The sequence below is a fragment of the Oreochromis niloticus genome, unplaced genomic scaffold (genome assembly GCF_001858045.2).
Source record: "Oreochromis niloticus isolate F11D_XX unplaced genomic scaffold, O_niloticus_UMD_NMBU tig00001593_pilon, whole genome shotgun sequence".
In the NCBI taxonomy this organism is placed as follows: domain Eukaryota; kingdom Metazoa; phylum Chordata; class Actinopteri; order Cichliformes; family Cichlidae; genus Oreochromis; species Oreochromis niloticus.
In genome coordinates, this window is record NW_020327419.1 from 64,836 (window position 1) to 76,154 (window position 11,319).

General features: G+C 39.7%; 1 long non-coding RNA gene across 1 annotated transcript; it reads right to left on the reverse strand.

The window, feature by feature from the left end:
• Window positions 1-1,171: 1,171 nt before the first annotated feature.
• Window positions 1,172-9,928, reverse strand: LOC112844789 (uncharacterized). The gene is made up of 3 exons (XR_003217538.1): window positions 9,148-9,928; window positions 4,757-4,864; window positions 1,172-1,403 (listed from the first exon to the last, which is right to left on the reverse strand). It is a non-coding gene; the product is annotated as an uncharacterized LOC112844789 (long non-coding RNA).
• Between the last annotated feature and the right edge of the window lie 1,391 nt (window positions 9,929-11,319).

Below are 11,319 nucleotides of genomic sequence, written 5' to 3' on the forward strand. Positions count from 1 at the left end.
TGATACCTGTCACACTGTGATATTTCTGGTAGCAGTGGTCACTTCCTGTGAATACAACCCCCCTGCAGCCCTGACTGCTGACAGAGCTGCAATAAGCATCAATACACTTATTACAGTCTCATGAATTTCTACGGTGGTTGGTAAAAGCTGCTCAGAGACACACATGTTGTTTGTATGTGAGGACCATCCTGATGAGCATGCGCAGTGGGCCACATAGAAACAGAAGCACAGTTTAACTCCACTGGAGGGCGCTCTAACATATACACGTGACTGTGTGTTGAAGACAATTTCACTGAGAAAGAAAAACCCTACACACTGTAGATGAAGGCAGTTTATTAATAGAGTAAAAGAATCTCCATCATTTTACAAACCACACCTGTACCTGTTAAAATAAGTGATAAATATAAATTCATAAGATATGAATCCATGTGACAAATCATCCATAAATATTTATATCTGTAGACTGTTTACATTTTCACATCGATGTGTTAATATTCAGATTTTAAATCATCGTATCTCACAGTGACACAGACAGCTGTGACATCACATAAACAGTGATTCATTCCTCTATGAAGACTCTCTGGTTCCACCTGATTAGGACTCTAAGGAGTCGGGGTGAGTAACACAGCTGCTACATAAAAGTCATGCTGTGAGTGAGACAACGTGGCGCGTAATAGCAATAGATAAGTATCTGAAAAAGAAAAAGTAGTCAGTCTGACCCAGGCCCTAGCAGGATTAGTGGTCAGAAGAAAGCAAAAAAGGTATACTGAGGAAAAACTGAGCCAAGTCCGCTATGCCTGGTGGACGGGGGGAAATTATCAATACACTTTTTGTGACATTTTTGTTTGGTGTTTTTTTTTTTAAATGTGGCTCCAAAAGTTTGGGAAACACTGATGCAGGACCTTTAAAGAAAGAAAAATGCGAGTTTAGTATTGTGTAATTTGGTGGATATTACCACTGTGTGGCTGTAACTGCAGCCATCACAGTTATTGACTTATTTCCTTTCTGACATTAATCGTCCGAGTAACAGATGTTACAGATGTTCTCTTTATGACTCCTGAGAGAAAAACTGACCAAACGTTCCTGCAGCTTTTAGTTTGTGGCTGAAGTCGACTCATGTTTGTTCTTTGTTATCTCAGACAGGTGTGTTTGTTAGCCACAAGAATTCATGTTTCCATCAGACAGAAACAACCAGTGAGGCGCAGACACACACTCACATTTCACATCTTCTGAGGTTTCCTTCATGAGGAGAACAAACAGAATATAAACCAGTGTGTTTACAGTGAATGTGTCAGGTCTGAGCTGCTGTGTGGACCAGTTAGAGAGCAGCAGCTGGATTCCAGTGGTTGGACTGGTGGACGACTTCAGTGAGGAGTCGATGACATTTGGCTCTGGTAGAAACTCTGCACACACAAACACACAGGAGGAGAATATAAGCACAAAGCAGAGCCTCTCTGTTCTCTTTATATACAGAGTTTAAGTTTGTGAACTTTCTAACAGCGTCTGTCATTCATAATGCTGCGTTCAACTCAGTTTTTATGAGGTGCTACTCATTGTTAAAAGTTTGAGAAGCACTGGATAACGAGCGCTGCTCATAATGCACAATCTGAGGTGTCGCACAGTTAGGAGGCATGACTCATTACTGAAAGGATGTGATTAACGACCGGGTGGTGACATTATCCCCAGACAGTGGAGATCCTGCCAGGATCAACACACACCAATCCCCAGGCCTGAATAACATCTAAGGGACTTTGCTGCAGAACTCACAGATGTCTTCACAGTAAAGTTGGGCAACTGGACAAAATTATCGACCAACAACCAGAGGCCAAGCGTTTCACTGATCACTTTTAGTAGGTCGGTCGGTCCATGAAAAAGTTTGTTAATAATGTTGAGTTAAGCCTGTGATTCCCAAACTTTTTTGCTAGCCCCTCCTTTGTTTTTACAATAAAATCTTTGCGCCCTCCCAGCACAAACACCTCCTCCAACCACACACACCCATATTTTGTTTTCAAACTCCACTGCAGTTTATTTCACCCTCAAACCTTTTGTAAACAGTTAAACAAATAAAAGCAAACTGAAATAAATTACAGGTTGCAATAAAATAAACTACTACCTCTTTTAAATTACCTGAAAACAAACCGTCTTTATGCTGTAATTATTTTACATGTAATTTTTTTTTACTCTGTAAGATTATTCAACACTACAATCAATACTAGGGCTGTGCGATATGACCAAACTCTCATATCCCGTTATGAGACATCTATCGTCCGATAACGATAAAAATCACAAAATGTTTAACATTTTCTGAAAGTTCTGTGAATCTCAGGTAGCTCGACTTGCGAGAAGTGTTTCCAGCTGGGCGTTGTGTACCGGTGTAGTTGGGTTGTTTTTTTTTCCTTTTTCACTGTGTAAGAATATTCAACATTGCTATCAATACATATAAATAAATGTCTCTCTGTGCAAAATGGCTTTAAAAACATAAACAGCTGTGGGATGCTGTTTGTCTGTGATTTGGACATCATATTTTCTTCTTTGGCTTGGAAACATATTTGCCGATACTTCATCTTCTGCTTTGCATCTGTGTGGGATTTAAAAAACTGTCCATTATGCTAGCAGTGTCCAAGTATTCTTTTCTTTTCAAATTCATACCCCACCTGCAATGGCTCTGAAAACATGTGTTTGAAAACCAGCAGTACTGAGCTCAGTCTTAGAGAGAGGAAGATGCAGTTTGCATGTAAATACACGCACCCTTCCTCTTTGTCTCGCACTCTCTCCCTCCTTCTTGTGGTGCAGGTCTCTCTCTCTCTCTCCCTCCCTGTGGTACACAACTGCATGCACACAACCGAACAAAGGAGAATTGGAAGGCCAAAGACTTGTTCGGACCAGACTGAGTAGATTCCCAAGCGGTGAAGCGGTGGATATTCACCATCATTTGCCCTCATGTCCACCTTTAATAGTTTACAACAATTATCTTGTGCCCTTATTTGCCTCACACCACGTAAAGGGGGGGGGGGGGGGGGGGGGGATTAATTTGATGCTACAGGTGCCTAAAGCATGTGTCCGAGAGGATCACATATGGAGAACGATGCATGCCCATATCTGCTATCCCGTTTATTAGCAGCCTTGGATGAATAGACTGTTTTGTTGCTTTAAGAGGCCCCAAAGGCAGATTAGCTCTTATAGTCCAAGACAAACCTCAGATTACAGAGGCAGTGCCATTTCACATTCTCTGAAAACCCACAGTCCCTCACAATTCCTACAGATTGAGCTGTGATGAAGCTCCACTGTGACGATGATGATGCTCCAGTGTGCACACTCTCCAAAAGGTTTATCAACCCAAAGTGACCCACAGGAACACACATTTTATTACTAACAGTGATGGTGGTAATGCTGAGCAGGGAGGGGATCGATATGGATCAACAGCACTGTAGTGTAACATTGGTTTTTAAAAAAAGCCATGAGGGGAGATTAGGTAGAGAATATGAAGCTCCAGTCACGCTAAATGGATTTATTTTTACCAACAAGTGTTTTAAAAATAGCTCCTGCTTGGCACAAACACCCGTGTACCTTCAGAGATTCAACTTCCATCAAATATGTGTTTTTTAATTAAGGCACAAGTTTATAGGCAGTAGTCTACATTCAGAAAAAAAACAAAAACATTTTATTTAAATAAAAAACACACCATAGTGGGGAGGGAAACAAAGAGAAACTGGCTTCTTTTTTCCACTTTAACTGTGTTTACAAGCCGTTCCAGTGTTTGTCTGTCTTACACACTGGACCAAATAACGAATACAAAATTAAACAAAAACAAAGTATTTTGTGCGATGTGACACATCTCACATGAATAAATACATAAATAATCAAAACAATAGCTATATTAATAGTGAAAGAAACAAGAAAAGAAGTATAAAAAAAATGTATAAATTCTAAACGCGCAAATCAGTCTGTGCATGATTACATTGCTCCGCCCATCAAAAAGTGACCTGTGCGAATATCACATCTCATTTATAGGACTGATGAATGTCAGTTGGAAAATTTTTAGTCCAATCTTACTTCACAGACATCTTTAACACATCACTGAGTCAGGCTGTCGTTCCCACAAGCCTCAAAGTTTCCACCATCATTCCTGTACCGAAGAGGTCGTGTCCCTCCTGCTTCAACGACTACTCTCCAGTCGCACTCGCCTCCATCATTATCAAGTGCTTTGAACAGTTAGTCATTTCCTAAGAGGAAGAGAGCAGACGGGTCGGCAGCAACACCTCCAGCACAAGAACACTGAACACGGGGCTCCCCCAGGATGTGTGTTGAGCCCCTTTCTCCTCACTCTGCTTGTGTTCTAATTTCTTATAATTTCTGTTGTTTTAAAAGGTGAAGTGTTCAAAAGAACAACAGGCCTCATCTATGCTGAAGTGTTAAAGAGTCCTGCATGAAACCAACCAGGTGGACCAAGCTCTTATTTTAGGATGTGATGATAACAGCATACAAACTTACAATTACATGATAATAATACATTTGTAATACACAACTTGCTTGTAATTGGTGACATCTGTGATATCACATTTTTTTCCATCAGGGGAGATGAATGATGTGATTGAGACCTTTTGGGGTCAATATGGTGACTGAGCACAACGGGTCCTGCAGGGTCAGTTTCTATTCAGCCTGATTTGTTTTTCATGTCTTCTCCTCCATCATCAGTTATCAGGAGAGCAGACAGTCAAAGTACAAGAATTCAAACAAACACAGAGATTCTACTTACAGAGCAGACACAGCACAGATGTTTCCTTCATCGTCCTTCTCACTCATTTGAGCTTTTTTTCATTACTGCCACTCCAAGTCTGACCTCTTCCTCTGAGCACCAGCTTTTCTGTTATTACAAAGAAAAAAAAACATTAAAACAAGAAACCACAAACACAGTGTAGTGCCTTTTTGTTTTCTTAACACACTTTTACATCAACTGAAAGCACAAAGCTGCTCCACAAACACACGATTAAGAAAAGAAGATTTCTATCAGGAAGGATATCTGGAATAAAATTCAGGCTAAATCAAAAACACAGATCATGATGATAAAAGTGAAGAATGATCATAACCATTTCAGAATTTTCAAATAAATCTAAATTTAGTTTTGGCAGCAGAGCACAGGGATGCACATGAGACTGAAAATCAAGTCTTCTGTATCTTTGTAGGTCCTGTGACTGTCTGGCAGTCGGTGACCTTCACCTCTGATGAAAAACTTTTTCTCACCTGATTTTAAAAAAGAAATGTGCGTAATAGCATTTACCATCGGGTGATATTCGGCTATTTTAAGAGCAGGACAGCTGCAAAAGTACGTTTCTTTATTTCACCGCAACATTCTAAATTATGTTGTTTTGATTAAGCTGCTTCAGTGACACTTGAATTAGTCACTTTCTGCTGGCTGATTTTGTAGCAGAGGCTAACAAATGAATTGGCCTGCTGGTGCTAATTCCAGAGGTGGAGACACGCTGGGACAGCACCCACCTAATGCACGTAAAGCCCGCCCTCTTCCTCTGTTGTGGCCATTTATGTTGAACGTTTATAAAATGCAATTTGTATTCATTTTTGTTTTTTCTTTGCAGTTGTAAGAATATACTGACCTAGTTTTGTTATGTAAATTTGTAATCGATTTGTAATCAATTTTCTTGGAGAAAGTTTTTTTTTTGGAAAGTGATTGGTTTATTAGCTTATGGACCCTCCCATTAATCAGGAGATTAAGAGCACCCTGGAGGGGTGTGGTAAATGTTTTTTGTTTGCCAAATGTCAGATGGGAGGACGGAAGGGTTAGAAAATGATTTTTTGACCACTTTTGAAGTTGTTAAAGCAAATTAAGTTAACTTTCGTTTAATTTTAAGTTTTAAGAAGTTATTTGGCTGATTTTTGTTTATAATTTTCCACGAAATAAATGGCATATGATTTTTAAACAATGGAGTCAGAAGTGCGTTCTAAAACAAACCTCCCGTTGCCACCCACGGCCTTTTCTTGGACTTTTTTGGTGTTTGGAACATGTTTGGAACATAAAAGGCCGCGACATCCTCTGAGCACCAGCTTTTCTTTCATTGCAAAGAGAAGAAACCATTAAAAAACGTAACCACAAACACACTGTCGTGCCTTTTTTATTTTCTTAAGACACTTTTGAATTAACTCAGACCTGAAAGTTGCTCCACAAACACATGCTTAAGAAAATAGGAAGGTTTCTATCAGGAAGGATATCTGGAAAAAAAAAATCAGGCCCAATCCAACACAGAGACCATAATATTAAAAGTGGAGAGTGATCATAATCATTTCAGATTATTTCATAATCAAAATTCAGATTCGGCTGCAGGAAACAGGGATGCACATGAGACTGAAAATCACATCTTCTGTATCTTTGTAAGCCCTGTGACACTTTGACCAAATCGGATGAGAAAACTTACATTTTCTAACAAAACTAATATGAGTTATTATTATCCAATCAATCATTGTTATTGTTGGCCAATACTGTGAAGACCAAAATAGGCTATCCATTCAGTTAAACACTGAATTATATTGAACACAGTATAATTAAATGATTATTATCATACAGGCTAAATGACAGATATAGTATTTTTCTATTTTGTATAGTGTGTTATTCTGTTTATCTTATTCTTCCCTTTTTTTTTCCCTCTTAATTATTTTTTACTGCTCTTGTACTCTGTGCCGTGAGCAGAAATTTCCCATGTGTGGGACTAATAAAGGTTTATCTTATATCAAAAAAGTATTTATGGTTTCACTAAATTCCACGAGATTTATTTATTTAACCCTTTGTAATAGGTGTCAGGTTTTACAAAAACTACAAAGGAAATACAAATTACACACTAATATATGCTCATATTTATGAGGACCATAAAAGCAGTCAAACCGGTCAATCCCACTCAGCTGCAGTGACGCAAACCATCTTGTTTCCAAAATCTCGCGAGAAAAAAGGGGGCTGTGTCTAAAGGACTTATTTCCTGCAACTTCGCTACAATCCCTGCTCTTCTGTTCCACATGTCAACCAATCAGCATTCTTCGTTAGAATAAGAACTGTACAGCTTTTAGTTATTTGTTATATGGAAGGACTGTGTTCTACCTCACTCTGTTCTTTTGTAAATGTAGTTACCATTTTTCTTTCTGACACCGCAGAGACTGCACTTAATTTACTTGTACTTGTTACAATGACAATAAAGGTATTCTGATTCTGTAAAAAAGAGGCGTGGCCGTCGGTCAAGAAACAGCAGCAACATTTGTCTTTAGAAAACAGCAGCACCTGCGGACAGACTCACATCTTTTGATCCAGAGAGCAGCACAAGATGGAAGCTGGAACATCTGTCTTAATCTGCGGGGTCATGTTTGCCTTTCTTTTCTCATTTACGTCTGCAGGTAAGAATTAACTGTTGATTTAGATTAACTATTTTAAAATTCAGCAGCCCTGTGTATTTATCACCAGTCGCTCACTGGGCTGACTGACTGAAACTTTCTTTTCTGTTTTGTTGTATGTATGTAAACTTGTGTCACTTTAAAAGCTGACATGAGTGCGATGTCACATTGCAGTGATGATTACTACATTAGTTCACGGGGCAGATAGAAAGTCCTGCTTCAGACTGTGGGGACTTTAAGATCAGGACATGCCGACTACGAATAGGGCTCACAGTGTAATGTGTGAATATACACACAGAACCGGGGTCGGCTCTATGCTGGGGCAAGAGGGGACAACCCTTAAATCAAAGTTTCAGAAGTTGAGAAGGAAAATAATAGATTACCCACAAACTGAACATGGACAATTTAATACAGTAGCTGTAAGATCCACTGAAGAAGGCACAAGTGAGATGATAAGTTTCACATCTCACAGGCTCAAACAGCACTCGCCCTGCGTTAACATCCAGTTAGCATGCAAATGACCCGGTGTCAGCTTTCACAGACAGGGCAGAGCAAAATGAAGCAGCTAATCTCTGGCTGCGTCTAATCCGGATAAATTTGAAAACGGCGTCTTCGTTTAAAAACGCTCCGCGTCCACACTGTCGTTTTTAATCGTTTTCAAAGAGTTGTTCATTCACACTGAAGCGACGAAAAACGCTTACGTTCCTGTACTGCGCATGCGTGAAACGTCTGTCTGCTGCACATAGCCGACTGGAGGACCCGACACAAAGCCCCGCCCCAGATTTTAACTGCACTCAAAACCTCCCTCGTTTCATATGCTGATGTAATTTCAGGAACTTTAGTAAAGATTATTCAGTTTCCACTCCAAATTCCAGCAGCTCACAAAGGGAAAGTTAATGCTGTGTGATGGTCCTAATGTCCTGTCGTTCACCGTGTTACATAAAAGAAAGGGGTGAGAAGTCCATAACAAATAACTTGGATATGGATGAATCTGTAAGAGTTTTTTTGGAAAGTGAAGCAGGAGACTGATTATAGACTAGAGTGGACTGAGGAGAAGGGAGTGTGGAGCTGTTCAGTTGCAAACAGAGTTCAGTTCTTTGGAAAACAAACAAGCTTAAAACCAGACCAAGAAGAAGAAGAAAGTTAAAATGTTTTGTCTAAATCTGTTCTGTTCTACAAATTAGTTTGAGAATTGAAGCAAAAGACACGGTGAATTGTTTTTTAATTACTATGCCAACCCTGTTTAGATTTTTAAATGTTGACTCTATTGTGAGGTCTTATTTTATTCTTACTTTATTTTGCAAATTTATTTGATGCCGTTTAATTAGGATGGTTTTTATGTTGTTGGTTTTAAAGATCTGGATAGATTTTTTTTTAATTCTTTGTTTCTATTTTTCAGTTTTACTTTTCAAGACTAGATGAGTTTACTTTAAAAAAAATAAAAATAAATAACCTGGCCTACCTTTTTTTTAGTTTTGTTAACAGTAGCAATAGTCTACTGAATTTCCCGGAGGAACCAAAGGTTCTATCTATCTAGTGAGAAGTGTAATTGTTGGGTTCTAATATATTTGATATCGGTCAGGTCTTAGGGTAGAGACTTGATAAAGTGTAATCCAATTACATGACAAAGACAGTCATCCAGAGCACCCCACCCACCCCTTTCACGCATCCATTGCCACCATGTGCCCCCTTTACATTTCTGTCTGCCCCCTCATATGTCTGTCTAGAACCAGCACACAATTTTCCGTATTGTCTTACCAGAGTCCTGGTGTTTCCCGTGTTCACCTGTTTTCTCTTTATATGTTCACACTGCATTTCTGGATGAAGTTGTCCGATCAGCGATCAGGAGATCCAAATCTTTGAAGTCATTGTGATGGATGTGGCGTTTGTGAGGAAAACACCAGGAGGTGGAGGTTTAGTCTGGCCGCACAGCAGATCGACATGTCCGCTTCTGTTTCAGCTCTCTCTGCCGTCTCTCGCTGCTGGTCCGCCTGATAATCCATAGCGAGCTCGATGGTTTATAAGATTTTCTCCAGAGTGTTGTAGAGCCTCTAAAATAAATCATTGTGATGGATTTAATAAAATTAATATGATGTCGGTTAAGTCTGGTCAACTACCCGCGGTGCAGACAGAAAGTCCACCCGCACCATATTTTTAGATTTCCTGTAGTCGTAACCAGATCTCAAACACAAGCTCGTTATTCCTCTTCCCCCTCTGTCTCCGCTCTATGTTCAATCCAAACAGTTTGTAGCTGCTTTGATAAACACACACAGCTCCTTTGTGACCGATTAAACACGAAAACAAACATTTTATCGTCGAATAATCCGGAGACGGAGGAAACTTCCCACCGCGCTCATCGACGTCCAGAACAACCATTACAAAACAAAAAGGTCCAAAGTTAAGCCGAGTTTATCTCCAGGTACTCATTCAACGTGATCCTGCCACTATAGTTAGACCTTCTGAGTTAAATTACCTTCATTATACCGATAAAGTGCTGAAGATCGCGTTAGACAAGCGTTGAACCTTCCACAGCTTTGTGGTTTGCGTCAGAGCCGCGTCGGCGAGCGCTCAGAATTCACATCCGTCTATTGGTTGCTGCAGAAAACAACAGTTGTAATACAACCTAACAACACGTTCTCACTCCCAACTCGTCAAATGTGCGACGCATGGTCTGGGTCCCTCTGCTTCACTTATCGACCCGCCGGGTACCCCCCTCCCGTCGAGAATTGACGTGCAGGGTCCTCTTATTGAATACTATAGAGCTCCCTAAACGTTGTTTATTGACGACAAGAGATTGCCGCGGAAGAGCCTGTTGTCTCAACACGTTCTTCAACCTAAAGTCTTACATGGATCGGTACTTACTGAGCACCGTTCTCCCCTATTTGAGCCCTCAAAGCACTCTTTCTGGATTTAAACCATCTTGAGCCACTGAGAACAAATTGTGTGTTTCTGCAACATTGTTGCCAAATGTTGCAAAAACACGCAATTTGTTCTCGTTTCTTTTGTCGAATCTATAAAAATTGGTAAAGATGACACAGTTTGACCTGAAATAGTGTTTTTGCACCAACAAAGTGATTCTCAAGGAGATGGTACGTGAAAAGTCGTCATTGGGTACATGTCATTACAAATTTTGAGAAAACTGGGCGAGTAGAAGACAAAAGAAGTATCAGTCCTTAAAAAAACAACAACTATACGGCAGATAAACATTGCCTGAAATTCAGGTCCATAAGAAACAGGTATAAATTCAGCAAAGGCCTGACACAGACCTGAGAGATGCACCTGCGCCGTTTGCCAGGAAGCTATTCTCAAGGAAGCAATGAGAAATAGACTGAACTTCACCAAATTACACAAGAACTGGGGTGAAAATCAATGAGAGCACATGTGATTGTGATGAATCCTAATGTAAAATATGTTATTGAAATCATCAGTATGTGTGTAGAATGTTAGGAGAGCGGTACAAGAGTGAGAGTTGTAAAGATAAAGCAGGACATGTTATTTGCTGACCTGTCCATCAGGAGGGTTTGTTTAGATTCAGTTTATTTATTGCTTTTGTCGCTGTGTGTGGATCCACAGACATATACATCACTGTGTATTTAAGGAATGCAGGCTTATTTTAGGAAGGATAAAGAAACCAAAGCACTATATAAAAATGGTTAAAAGGTTAACACATAATAGAGCCTAAAAGTGGCACAGCTGTAGGTTTGAGTATGAGAGGAAAAGTACCTTGGAATAGTTTAGTATTAAAACACTGAAAATACACAGTGCTTTAAACTTACTGGTCGGAAAACATCTACTGTATTAAAAAGGTTTAGTATATTTGAAGACAGGAAGAGAACAAACAGATAGACGTATCAATTTCAATTACAGCTACATCATTCAGAACCTGATTGATCGTTATCAATAACTCACCAGCTAAAAGGGGGGAAAATG